General features: G+C 34.5%; 1 protein-coding gene across 5 annotated transcripts in view; it reads right to left on the bottom strand.

Annotated features, from left to right (window-relative positions):
- Nucleotides 1–12,484, bottom strand: part of fbl (pantothenate kinase 3 fbl) — a 56,349-nt gene extending 43,865 nt beyond the window's left edge. For 2 of the 5 annotated variants that reach the window (XM_085954053.1, XM_085954057.1), the window contains exon 1: nt 12,435–12,484. The gene's annotated coding sequence lies outside the window, so the exon portion shown is untranslated. Of the gene's footprint in view, nt 1–11,580; nt 12,052–12,434 lie in introns of those variants that run through there. The other 3 variants (XM_085954050.1, XM_085954054.1, XM_085954051.1) reach the window with 2 other exon arrangements.
- Between the last annotated feature and the right edge of the window lie 1,842 nt (nt 12,485–14,326).

Here is a 14,326-nt window from a genome sequence, read left to right as displayed (position 1 = left end):
GTCCACTTGTTAAAACTGTGAACTAACAATCCCCTCCTGTGCAGTTAATCGCACTTCCATTTTCAAATGAGGAACGCCCCCAAATTTATCATTTCATTTTACGCTTCCGTGGTGTATGGATCCATCAATTTACATAAATTCACGCATTTTTATAATAAAAATATGTCTGAAACGATCAAGAGTGATGTTAGAATTATTAATAGTAAACTTTTGGATTACGAAGAAGAAAAGTTGCATCTAAAAAGAGACCCGATACATTATTTAAACACGCGTTGCCGCCATAACAGGTAAGTCACTGACAAGTCTTCTATATGCGACTACAGCGACTTCCTGTTATCGACTATATTTTGTTATCGGACAGTACCTACCATTATAACAACTAACATTTTTTTTTAATTTTCGTTACGTTATCGAATGTTTAATGTTATTTTTATAAAACCCATATTAAAATTTGCGTCTAAATATCGAAGAACTAGAAACCATAATCATATGGTTTTTATAATATCTACCTAATACATCGTAAATACTTATGTAATGATATTGAAATATCTTTTTGAATATACCTACTACTGAAGCATTACATTATTAGTAAGTACATAATATTGCAATCCAGCCGTACTGTTTTCTATTGCGTTGGATTCCGTTGTCGTATTTTAGAGAGATTTCGGCAGAAAAATCGGTCGCTAGCCTGCCCCACACCTCCCTATTCGTTTGAACGGATATAATTAACTATTTTTACCACGTTTTTATTAGCTCGTATTCTTGTTTGTCCGGTACAGATTTTTTCTTGTGTGTCCAGTACAAATTTTTTCTTGTTTGTCCAAAATTTGTATTGGACGATTGAAGATTTTTAACTAACTTCTCGAATAACTAGACATTTGAAACTTTTAGAATATATCAGAACACGACGCCAACCATTCTTTTTATACATTTGGCCATCTTTAAGCAGAATTGAATTCATTTTCAGTTAATTCTGTTTTGTATGTTTCGGAAAAAAATCGTTAAAAATAATATTTACTACTCACTATTATTGGTTGCTAAGGGGGTCCTAGCAACTAAATTACGTTACTATGGAACTAACTAACGTTACCTACTATGGAAATCAACATGAAATATCAAAATGACATTTCAGTATTCTATAATATTTATTCAGTATTTCTATCAAGGACAAAAAACAGTATTTATTAATACATAGAATTGTCAAGTTTTTATGATTCAACAGAAAATTTAAAAACGTGGTACTTATATGTATATCTTATATATATTTATCTTGTAATTATTTTATTATTCAAGGACCAATTCTTAAATCTTGTGAATTATTCGTTGAATAAAAAAACAGTTAATTAAATTATAAGCAAGTTCAAGTTACAACAAAAAAATCTTGGGGTGATCCGTGACGTCGGTTAGTAATTAAAAGTAATTAGTACTTACCTACTTTGATTTAAAATACAAAATCCGTTCACCAATTAATAGAAACTCAATTTGGAAACCGCTTCACAGAGTATTGTAAGAGTCATTAGTTAAAAATTTTCGCAATTGGATATGATACCTGTAGCTGTAGCATCATGGTCAATGTGCGAAGGCGCGAAACCTGAGAGACCCAGGTTCGATCCTGCTGGATGCCGTATTTTTTTCCTATTGGTTATATATTTTCTCAGAAGTGTTTTCAAAATTATGTATGTTGAACGGATAAGTATATTATACCTGAAACGTAGGAAAATTACAAAAATGAAAAAAACAAAAGAGCGGAAAACTAAATGTTTGACTTGCAGCATGAAGCATAAATACCCGAGATCTGGACAAGGTATTTTAAGTAGGTCAATTTAAAAAATGGTCCACTTTAAATCCCTTTCAAAGAAACTCTATGCTTTCACTCGAAGAGAATCACTTCCATCACAACTATACGACGAGATTCTTGATGACACAAAAATATATATCATAATAATCGTGTCCGGAAACTTGTACGTATGCAGTTCGCCGTATCACACTTTACCGTGAAATGTTGTATCGGAAATATATGGCCGTATAGTAAAGACCGTCCAACCTCTTTGGGTCGTATAGTACAGACATAAAATCCATGTCTAAATAAAACACGGTTCTTGTCGGTTTACACTTTACAGGAAGCCAGCAGCAAACAAATGTTGAAAATAGCCGATATATGTACTGGATTATTTGTTATGTTAGGTTAGGTTTTCATTCTTCAATTCAATATGACTTTTGCCAAAATCAGCTATGAAAATTGAATCTAATAAAATTGGAGGCCGTATCCATCTCCTCCATCTCTTTCCGATAAGAAAGCTCACGGCGAACTGTGTCACGGTGAAATGTTTTACGTACAATTTACATGTAACCAATAATAATATAGTTTGTGTCGGTAGAATTGAAGAATTCGAATTTTAATATACGGGGAAACCGGATGCATTGGGCCTCCAATGTTTTAATTTCTAAAAGACTGTCAATATTTTAAAATTGGTTATGTTTTGATCAAAAAAAAACCTACTTATTTATATTGCAATAATAATATTATTTTAATATTGATCACGCCGAATTACCATGCAAGGATTTATCTGTCAGTCAGCATTCTCATAAAACTAAGTGAAACACGTCCAATATTCGTGCAAATAACATGACAATATTACGTAAGTAAGTAAGTATAATTATATTATGTCAGTTTTGATGAACCTTTTCGAACACCAAATATGTTTCATAAATTTTACGAAATAATGAAATGAAGTCTCTCGGATCTATGGTTCAGGAGATGCGACTGAATTTCACGACAATTTCGGACAACGGCTATGCGGTTGTCAACCTTAAAACAGTATAGACCAGGGTTGGCGAACCTTTTTACGTACGCGTGCCAAAATTTCCCTAATAATATTTTTTGACTGTCAGACGTGCCAAACAGTTTGTCAAGGCGAAAAAAAGTTTTTTAATTTTCTAAAAAAAATAGTTTTTAAGAATTTACTTTCACCGTATTTCCAGCCGAATGCATATCTTTTATTCTTTGAATTTTCTCCCTTGTTTTCAAATTAGTCAAAGAGGTCGTGGAAGCATTTAAACCACTCTTCTTTCAAAATATATTCTCCATCACTGAACGATTTTCCATTTTTAGAGATTATGTTTGACGCAAAATAACAAGCAGTTTTTGACTGCCGATTATTGATTTCATAAGGTTTGTTGATGGAATATTTTTATGTTTAATTCCCCGATCCTAAGGACCGACCTATGCAATTGTATATTTACATTAAACGTAATGATTATTCTTAAAAAGGATTTGCCTGCAATTATTATACAATGCGATTTGTCATTTATTCATGAATTTCATCGTTTCCGTTTGCGCATCGATTAGTAAACATAATATAAAAAACTGAAGAAAATACGCATGGCTATGTCGTCATTATTTTTCAATATTATATAAGTACTTATAAAATAGTAATTTATTTTTTCTTCAAAATGAAACATTCGTGTGCCATGCAGAATCATCTCGCGTGCCATAGGTTCGCCATCCCTGGTATAGACAATAATGTATACAGCTGGTGCTTTGAACACCTTCTTAAACTGTTTATAAGGGGTTTATAATAAGGGGGTATAAGGGGTTGTAGAGAGAGAGACGCAACAAAACCAATAAAATATAAACTAATTGATACTGTGAATTAAATATAACATACTGAAATCAAGGGGTCTCGACAAAACCGCCCGGACATTTCCGCCCAGACATTGCCGCCAAAACAATTTAGAAATGAGACAATTTTTGTTGTTTGATTTAATAAAACGCATAATTTTTTTGTAGTACTTATTCCACTTTAATAAATAAATTTGGACGATTTATTAAATCAAACAACAATACAATGCAGTTCCACCATGAATTGACAGTTAACAAAATAAAAGAGACAAATTTTATTTTTACATAATATTTAATTTTAGATAAGTACACACATAAAAAAACATAAATACGTACTTAAGATAAGTACATATATAAAAATAGAGATAAGTATTTAAAATATTTACAAGATAAAAAGAACTTTTTATATACTTACCACGTTTTTAAACTTTCTGATGAATCATATAAACTTGACAATTATGTATTAATAATTTAGGACAAATAAGGTAATTGTCCACAAATCATTCTTTTTCTATTTTGCAACAAACAAACAATAATATAGAATACCGAAATGTCATTTTGATTTCTATAGTAACGCACGTACCTATATATTATTAATTTAGTTGCTAGGACCACCCCCTTAGCAACCAATAATAGTGGATTGGATTACGGAGTTCTTCCGAAATAGCTTTTCATACAAAACATAATTAACTGAAAATGAATTCAATTCTACTTAAAGATGGCTAAAAGTATTAAAATAATGCATTGGCACCGTGTTCTGATATATTCTAAAACTTTCAAATGTCTAGCTAGTCAGGAAGTTAGATAAAAATCGATTGCAAGATTTGTACTGGATAAACAACCACCGGACAAACAAGAATACGAGCTAAGAAAAACATGGTAAAAATAGTATATATTCCAGGTATTCCATTAGGGACTCGGGTACCTATAAGACTGTAAGCTATGCAGCTGCATCGGATTAAACATGTATTATCGGCTTTTTTTTGTTTTTAGTACTAAGTAGTGTTAAAAGCCAGGGAAGCCTCTACTAACAGCTGCAACGGATTAAATCTCAAATTAGGTACACTGATTATCGTAAGTATGTAAATTTCTATCGATACGAAATTCGAAAAACCAAAATAGCGCTTGTTTTATATTAAAGTCTTGTATTTTTGCGAGTGGTTTTGTCTAGGCAGATTTGTCCGGGCGTTATTGACGAGCACTAGTACGGGGGGATTTGGTTTGTCGGCAATGTCCGGGCGGTTTTGTCGGGGTGCCGGATCTACTTAGTTCACTCGATGTATTTTTTTTACTCGCATTGCAATGTATTTTATTTAAACATTGTTAACGTTTACTTTTATTTGTTTTTTTGTGTCGCATTGTGAACGTTTAGAATTTGTAATTTGTCATGTTGATCATGCTTACATATGTAAAATAAATAAAATTGAATAATTGAATCAAGTGGAGGTAAAAAAATATCGAAAATCGTGTGGTCATTTATGGACGATTCCTAATTTATGTGCTCTCAACTCAACGTAAAAACTTTAAAATTTTCGGCAAGACGAATGCAAATGACGCTATTCGGGTAAACGGCTGAAAATGCAAACGATTCTAGTATTGTGGATATTCGTTAATATAAAAATGCAGGGAAAACAAAACTAACTCTGCTCTTTGTAAAATGTAATTCTACCACGTAAGTTCTCAATTAATAAGGTAATTATTGTCTTCAAATGGTGTAAGACGTATTTACATTCGGGCCAAGGTTTTTCATAGATTACTTTACATAAGATTAATAACAAATATTTTGTTTACATAACAACGCATGCAATGTTTATTGCTAGGTACGTACTTATCCAAGTATTATTATATCATTCATATCAAAGTCAAAGTTTGCAACAGTGCTTTTAACTCAAGTGACCGCGAATCCTTGGAAGAAGGTCGCAACTCATGTAGTTATAGTCAGGTTGGTTTTAAAAATACGAATTCTAGAATTGATCAGCGTTATGTGATAATGGATTAGCATTAGCTTGGTACTTACTTACTTATCGTGTCCGGGATCACACCGCTCCTTTCCAAAACGTTGCAGCGGAGACCGCCCTGTCATTGGCCTTCAACAGGTCCTCCTCAACACACTCAATCCCAATTCGAGGGTAAACCAACATAATATGCTTCGCATCCTGCACCTTCCCACACTCGCATGAGACATCCTCGCCGGTTAAGACACCCCACTTCTTGAGGTTTGTCTTGCATTTTGTGACATCGACTGTTCATTCGCCGCTTCTTCTTCTACTTCTCTTCGTATATCAGGAGGAGCTATGCCTATGATGGGGTATATTTTATCAACGAGGGTCGGTCGCAGGCATCCCGATATGATGCGACCTGTCTCGTTGGAATCACAAAATACCATCAACAAAAGGATTAGATTTGTACAATTTTTTTAAAATTTTGTATTATTTCGCCCAGTTTCGCCCAGGAGAAATTGAAATACTAACTTTCCTTATCTGACAGACGCTAACGTCGGAGTCGGGAGGAGAGTAGGTCTACTCGACGATGCAAGTAAAACTCATTAAGTCTATAGTTGATTTTGAGTTATTGATCCATAAAATACGGATATAGAAATAGCCGTTCAAGAAGACATAAATCAGGTGAAAGAGATATCAAAGCAGGACCAGTGGCGGATTTAACCTGTCTCGCAACATAAAAAGCCACCCTGGCACCCTCCCCTCGGCATTTGGCATGGCCTCGTTATCATTCCGAGTGCGGCCTTAGTATATAATGGATGTGCTCTCTCCTATGCCTTTCCGTTTACTTCGCACGTTCTACAATACATATAGGTAGGTAACTTCATTAGGTACTTATATACACATATAATGTTTTAGACTTTTACGGTTGTTTGTTATCGTGATAGATTTTTGAGTTGCCACCGCGTGTTCTTCCTTCTTTCCTCAAGGTTTCGTGCTCGTTGACGAGACCATTAAGTGTATATACTGTTGGGCATGGCCCCTACAAGCGGGGAGGCTGACAGGGCTCTAGCCTGGGGGGGCGGCGTGGCGAGTCAACCAGTCTGAGATGAACACACACCACAATTTTTCTCTAATTGAGAAAAATCGCCTGCGGCGCTTCTATACATAGAAGATTAAATATGTGGCTATGTGATGCAATTCAATGTGATAGGTACAATGATTGATATAAATAAATGATAATTCACGTGTAGAATTTATTATTAATTATTTTAGTGTGTTGTTTAGTGTTTAGTAAAACTTAGAGTAGCACAACGTGGTATGGAGAGGTGCATGCTGGGCATAACGCAAAAGGACAAAAAGAGGAATGAGTGGATAAGGAAGCAGACAAGGGTTTGCGATGTAATAAAGTACATTAAAAGCCTCAAATGGAGATGGGCTGGACACATAGCTCGAAGAAAAGACAATCGTTGGACAAATTTAGTCATCCAGTGGTATCCAAGAGGTACAAAACGTCCGCAAGGTAGACCTAGAGGCCGCTGGATCGATGAAATGATAAAGTTGTGCGGAAGTACGTGGCAGCGCAACGCACAGAACCGAGATAAGTGGAAGCAGCCTGAAGAGGCCTTCATCCAGCAGTGGATAGATTCAGGCTGATAATGATGATGATGATCCTGACTGATAAAAATGGCTATTTATCAAAATATAGAGACTGGTGGCTGCCACAAAAAAGGGATGCAAAGTGACGACAACTCAATTATTCAAGTGGATTTATTTACAAATACAAAAAATCGCTAATTATACACGGAATGCCCTCCCTTTATAGGGAACACTCTTGTAGCACATCACACTGCCATTAACCTTAGTGATAGGTAAGGGTGGCATCAAACATCTTGGCCTGGGTGGCCGCTTCAGGATGTGAGAGCCATGCTGTTGGGTGTATGAACACGAACACCGTTCCAAGTGCGTCGTAGAGTAAATGAACGGGACGGATATTGTAAATGTAAAGAGACGTAGGTATAATCTTGGATCAACGCAACAACGTGGTCCGATTGAATGACAGCCAATGCAATTTACTACAAGATTTAAATGTAAATATACGCAGCAACGTCACGCCGAAGAGCCGTACGACGTTTTCATTTTTTTCGCCGCGAAACCTGGTGAAATAATTTCAAAATCAAAATAATGACATGACATAGACCTCATTCGCCTACGCGAAAGTTCGGTTACCTAACTAAGCGATTCGTTAAATGTCCACACTCGAAAGAGGAAAACTACATCATAATAATAATCTTTCACAAGAAGAGAGATTCGTGCTGTCGGCCGAGGACATTTATTTAAAGTCGTTAATGGCAAAAATAATGTCACACGCCCACCTGTCTCCAATTGATTGACAAAGATCATCTTTGCCTTTTATGTTACTAATTGCCTATATATCGATTTGACGACATCTCTGAGCCTCTTTCTTTGGATACGGATGTATCTGAAAAACATCCAGATACCAAAACGAGAACGCTTATTCTTTAAAATATGTAATATACTTAACTTAAAACGATGTAGGCGGAGCGAATTGGATTGGTCACTTAACTTTAAAATTGGATGTGAGTACGTGGTAGGTACGTGGATCGGCCAACTCCTATTTGATTATCTTTATTTAAAATCAAATTCATTCACTCATGAGCAACTCACTATACCAGTGACGTCCCTAGGCAAAATGCCGCCCCATTTTTTATACAGTATTTTTTATCATCCTTTCATGACTGCAATATCTAAGAAACGTGTTGTATGGATACATTACTAACAAAATATATAGGTAGGTACCACTAAATCTAATTTAAATGTCATACTTCAATAGACAATATTGCGTGTTTTAGATACATTTAAATATACACCTGACAACTTTCAAAACTCGCAAATGACTGACAAAAATATTTGGATAGATTAATTTGGTCAGTAGGTACCTGTACCTATAATTCAAATATAATTCCCAAATATCACGTGGCATTGCTAGTCATCAAAGACGTGACGTCCTAAAACAACGGAAGTAAACTAGACATCGCGAATCCGACAAAAAAAATCAGGTCTGTTAAACCTTTTATGTCAATCAAGACATTTTGTTTTCAACCAGTGACTCAATCTTTTAATGGAAAGATATTTCCGTTACTACTAAGTTTAGATACCTATTTCTATATACACCTAATGATTCTCCTCGATTTGCCGCCCTTCGAGTAACTACTGTCCCCAAGCGACGGTCAATCTGCCTACCCCCACGGGACGTCACTGCACTATACGTTAGTCCGTGTATTATACCGACCATCGTCCATAAAATTCATGTCTAAATAAAACACGGTTCTTGTCGATTTACACTTAACAGGAAGCCAGCAGCAAACAAATTTTGAAAATAGCCGATATACTGGATTATTTGTTGGGTTTGTTAGGTTTTCATTCTTGAATTCATGAATTATGCCAAAATCAGCTATGACAACTGAATTAATGTTCATATTGAATCTAATAAAATTGGAGACCGTATAGTTATAGTACATAATATACGGCCATCTCTTTCTGATAAGAAAATTTACGGCGAACTGTGCCACGGTGAAATGTTTTACGTACAATTTGCATGTAACCACGTTACACATGTGCCTCATGAATATGTGCGTGTCCCTGACAACTTGCATCTGCAAGGACTGTTCCACAATAGGTTTATTACAATCGTTTGCATACGAAGTTACTGCTGTCAACCGATCGCACTTGTGTATGAGCTTATTAGAGATTTTTTGCTTGTCAACATCAAACTTTTCCGGACTACCGCCCTCTTTTATAGCATATTTTATAAGGCACCCCCCTGCAGTCAGTCAAAAATTATATACTGAAAATAAATTTTGACAAAGACTTTTCAAAATGCGATGTTTGTTTTTTTTCGTGAACGAACAACGCATTACTCCTGATGACCCCAAAATGCATCAAATGATTGACACAGGTGTGAGGTCTAAATTAATTGTATCCATCGCCCTTTTCAGTATCCGACCGCTCCCTAAGCTCCCTGTTAGCATCCAGACAAAGTTGCAATTTCCCATACCTTGGAAATCACTGCTCAACTACAGTATGTCAAGTTGGACTGTATTTTGCGCTAGCTATAATAATATATAGACCACAATATTATATACCCATGGGCATGGCCCCCACAAGGGGGGGCTGACAGGACTCCATCCTGGGAGCCCGGGCTTAAGGGGAGCCCGGCGTGGCGAATCGACCAGCCAAGTGAGATAAACACACATCACAAAATTGCACGCATCCATGAAAAATGTCGCCTGCGGCGCGATTACACTCCAAGCATACTAACATTTCAAAATATGTACTTGTGCAACGTAATCTTCGATGATTCTCTGTCGATATTCGACAACTCCACAATTCAAGTGGGTGTATTAAAAATACAAAAAAATCGCTATAAAATACTTCTTTATAAATTTTACCTTGAACACTATTTGCATCACACAACTTTACTGTAGATCGTCACAATGACTTTAACTTTAGCGATAGGTAGGGGGGCCCGCCGAAGATTCTAGCCTTGGACCTCGCTTCAAAATGTGGGGGCCATGCCCATGGGTATGAAATTCAAAAAAATATAATATGCTTCGTCCAGTGTTAATTGTTTTGTGTGAGCCAATGCTGATTACGCGGGTTTCTAAATCCTCTAAAAACCTTGGAAAATACACATGTTATAGGTACTAACTAAGGACTACTAATTCAAAAATGTCACTTGCGGCGCAATTTTGCTTTGTGTGTTTTACACGAAACAAGAATTTATTAAACACAATTAACATTTAGAATTCGAAAGGTGTTTTATTTAATAATTTCATAGGTGTTTTTAAATTATGTAGGTATGTTCAATAAAGAACTTTACATTCTTAAATCTTGTGAATTGTTTGTTGAATAAAAAAATTATTTAATAAAGAACAGTATCGAAGAATTGAAAATCATAAGTGTATTCTGATAAGTAGTGATAATAATATTATTACACCCAGAGATCAAAAGGGGATACCCAACCCAGTTCCGTCCATTTTTAATATGGGGGTGGGGCTAAGATTATTAATATGCCCCCGTGGCTCATAAACATTCACTTACGTATTAATATTTTTATTCGCAAATAAATAAATAACTCAACTCGTTTTATTTCTGTAGGTAAAGAAAGACACATCATTTGGTACCTTTTTATTAATTGCTAAGCGACATCGGTTTCGTCCAATGTCAACTGACCTGAAATACCCTAAAGCAGAGCTTCCCAACCAGCGTACCTCAAGATAACTTTGCGATTCAGATTTTGTTCCGTTCCTAACTGGCAGAATGCTTGAACCCTCGAAGTTAATTTCAGAAACATTCTGTCGTCTGAATAATTATGGTTTATATAATAAAATATGACTGTTCATATATTGGAATATTGGAGAAAAGGCCATACCTAAATACTTTTCAAACATTTGCCATCTTATTATAATAATAGGTCTACATCCTTATATAAAAAATCTTTGTCGTCGATGGCAACAATCAAGAATTCAAAAGATCATCTTAAAAAATGTAAATCTAAAGATTTACGAGTAACTCTTTCAAGCATCGACCCACATACAGAAGCGCAAATATTTCATTGCATATATGGATAATAAATAATACTTGTATAGTTCCTTAATAAAGGTCGACATTTATTTTTATATGTTTCTATAGCAGCTATTGAAGTAACCTTTATAATTTGAAAATGATTTGAGTACTTAATTAGAATTTGTGGTTACAGCTACTTCTTGAGTTCTCGTCTCAATGCATAACATACACCATTTATAAAATTCACTAATTATAATATTGCCTCTTACTTATGTTTAATTTTCAATAAGCAATCGCCATCCAAATTCCAAATGATGGAATTAAAATAGAAATAGGTAGGTACACAGAACAAAAACGTACACATTTATTATGTATAATAAAATACCAGTAACGGCTTAAAAACAAGAAAATAAATTGTGTTTCACTTACCAAAGTCCATAGTTATAGTTGATATCTGATATTACTGCCAATGCTGATTAAAAAGGTATTTCTACTTTTTTTACTATGTTTTTGTACGAAATGTCATGCCGGAGTTTTGTGAGAGTTTCCGTGAAAATATTTGAACACTTTTTAATTTGCTAAGAGACGGAGGAAGATGTGAATATATATTATTTCTGCCGAAAACACTAATATAAAATATAATACAATTGAACGCAGTGACAGAAAAAATATTTCGTGTGGCGTGATGTTTTGCAGAGAGCGTCAATTATTATTTTTTTACTCTAACCGACGCACTCAAGGCCGTGAAAAACTAAAATATTACTTTGGACTCATACATAATTTTTTTCATTCAACAGAATAATTAAAGTAAACTTAAAACCACTGAAAACGTCAAAGAAAACTACGAATCACGGGCAATTTTCCTTGAAAGATTGTCATTAAGTTTTTGTTTTTTTATCTGAACGTTGTTATACCTGTATACGCATGATTGCCAGGACTCAATACAATAAATATCCCTAATTAATTTAACAATTAACTTTAATAATTCATTTTTATCTATTACATATTATTAGGCCCTGTGAAATATTGAGAAAATATTGCACTGATAGAATTATATAATTACATAAATAAAATGCATGGATAAAAACGCAATAAAGAAATTTAAGACATCCGACTGGCAGCACTGAAGTAAATTAAACGATACGAACCGAAACATTATGTTATTTTATCAGTGCAATCAATTTATTGGCCATAAAAACTGAACATGGCAATGCCATAAATATAAGTTGAGCAATAAACTTCTGATAATACGCAAGCCATGTTTATCAAAATGCACTTTTTACCGTAATAAATATTGCACTTCGTTGACAGCCAACACGCGCGTATCACTATCACTTTAATTATGTATGTATTGTTATGGGTACCTAGACTACCTAGTAGATATTTTTCTTTTAAAATAAATAATATAAGTACCTAATAATATTACAGACGTGGTTAGATAAGGACTATGTACAATAGCTTATTTTAATTACACATAATACATACATACTTACTGTCTTAGTTACTTAGCGTCTGATCACTTAAGCCGCTTTGACACGGTCCAAGTACACTTGGATCGAGTGCCATCCAAGTCATATCCAAGTGACAGCTTCATACTAGTTATTCCTATCCAAGTTAACTTGGATGGCACTCGTATGAGACATCTTCATACTAATTATTCCTATCCAAGCTACTTGGACCGCGTCCTACTCATCCAAGTTAACTTGGATAGTACTTGGACCGTGTCAACGCGGCTTTAAGGGCCCGCTGAAGAGCCCGCCGTTCAAATATAATTTAGTATAAAAAGGACCTCGGCGTCGTAACTACGTCAATTTAAATCGATCTTTTCGCAAAAATCACTAATCATCGGAGATTTTATTTCAAGAAATATTATTATTATTACTGATAATTTCTGCTGCGCGGAGAATTATTATTATTTTATGAACACCTGCGAGATGAAGCCGATCAGAAAACAGGGCTGTCAAAATAATATTAAGCATTCATATTTTTTAAATGTTAATTTCATCATGGTTTTTAATCAAACCTGTGCAAGTACGTACTGATAACTTGGGTGGATTTTGTAGCAAACATACTATTGATATATATACGGGTATATTATTATTATAACCCAATTCAAATTGAACATAGGTTGATACTCAAATACATACTATTATAGTATGTTTATGATTTCGAGAAAATAATACGATGGTTTAATTAATCCATATCAATTATTTGAAAACATTACATTCGCACTTTGCACAAAATTACAAACACATTCGAAGTTTGCCGCACACGTACAGACCACGTGATATTTGTTTACGCAAAATCGTCGCTTTTCAAAATGGCGAATTTGATTACCAGATTTTACTGCGATGAATCAGTATGTTCCTTTTTGTCTTTTTTTATTCGTAGGTTTGTTTACTATGTACACCGAGAAATTTCCATTTATAAACTCGGAAACGATTTTTACAGAAGAGTTTTGGAATATAATGCAACCAAAACTGGAAAAAAATTCTATCATGGGTGTTGACTTCCTGAATTAGCTAACCCCAGGTCCATGCCACTACGTGAACCACAGTGGATATTAAGCCATTTCCACACTGGCAACAAGTTGCTGGCAACCTCATTAAATTTTACGATACTTACCATAATTGCTTAAGAAATTTTACAATAATTATCGTAAAATCTAACGAGGTTGCCAGCAAATTAACTTGTTGCCAGTGTGGACCCGGCATTAGATGCACAAAACTTAAATAATATATATTATAAATAAAAATTTAAAATTATAAATATATATTATGATTTATGTCTTCGACAGCCCTGATGAAATAAATGTGAAATATGAGTCGGATCAGTCACAGAGCAAATTTAATTTAATTTAATTTTACAAGTTAATTTGCTGGCAACAGTAAAATCTGGTAATCAAATTCGCCATTTTGAAAAGCGACGATTTTGCGTAAACAAATATCACGTGGTCTGTACGTGTGCGGCAAACTTCGAATGTGTTTGTAATTTTGTGCAAAGTGCGAATGTAATGTTTTCAAATAATTGATATGGATTAATTATACCATCGTATTATTTTCTCGAAGTCATAAACATACTATAATAGTATTTGAGTATCAACCTATGTTCAATTTGAATTGGGTTATAATAATAATATACCCGTATATATATCAATAGTATGTTTGCTACAAAA

This window comes from Rhyacophila brunnea, unplaced genomic scaffold (genome assembly GCF_057557595.1).
Source record: "Rhyacophila brunnea isolate RB1 unplaced genomic scaffold, BYU_Rbru_1.0 scaffold_4, whole genome shotgun sequence".
Lineage (NCBI taxonomy): Eukaryota > Metazoa > Arthropoda > Insecta > Trichoptera > Rhyacophilidae > Rhyacophila > Rhyacophila brunnea.
Note: the sequence above shows the minus strand (reverse complement) of the source record. Positions and strands in the feature narration are given on the sequence as shown.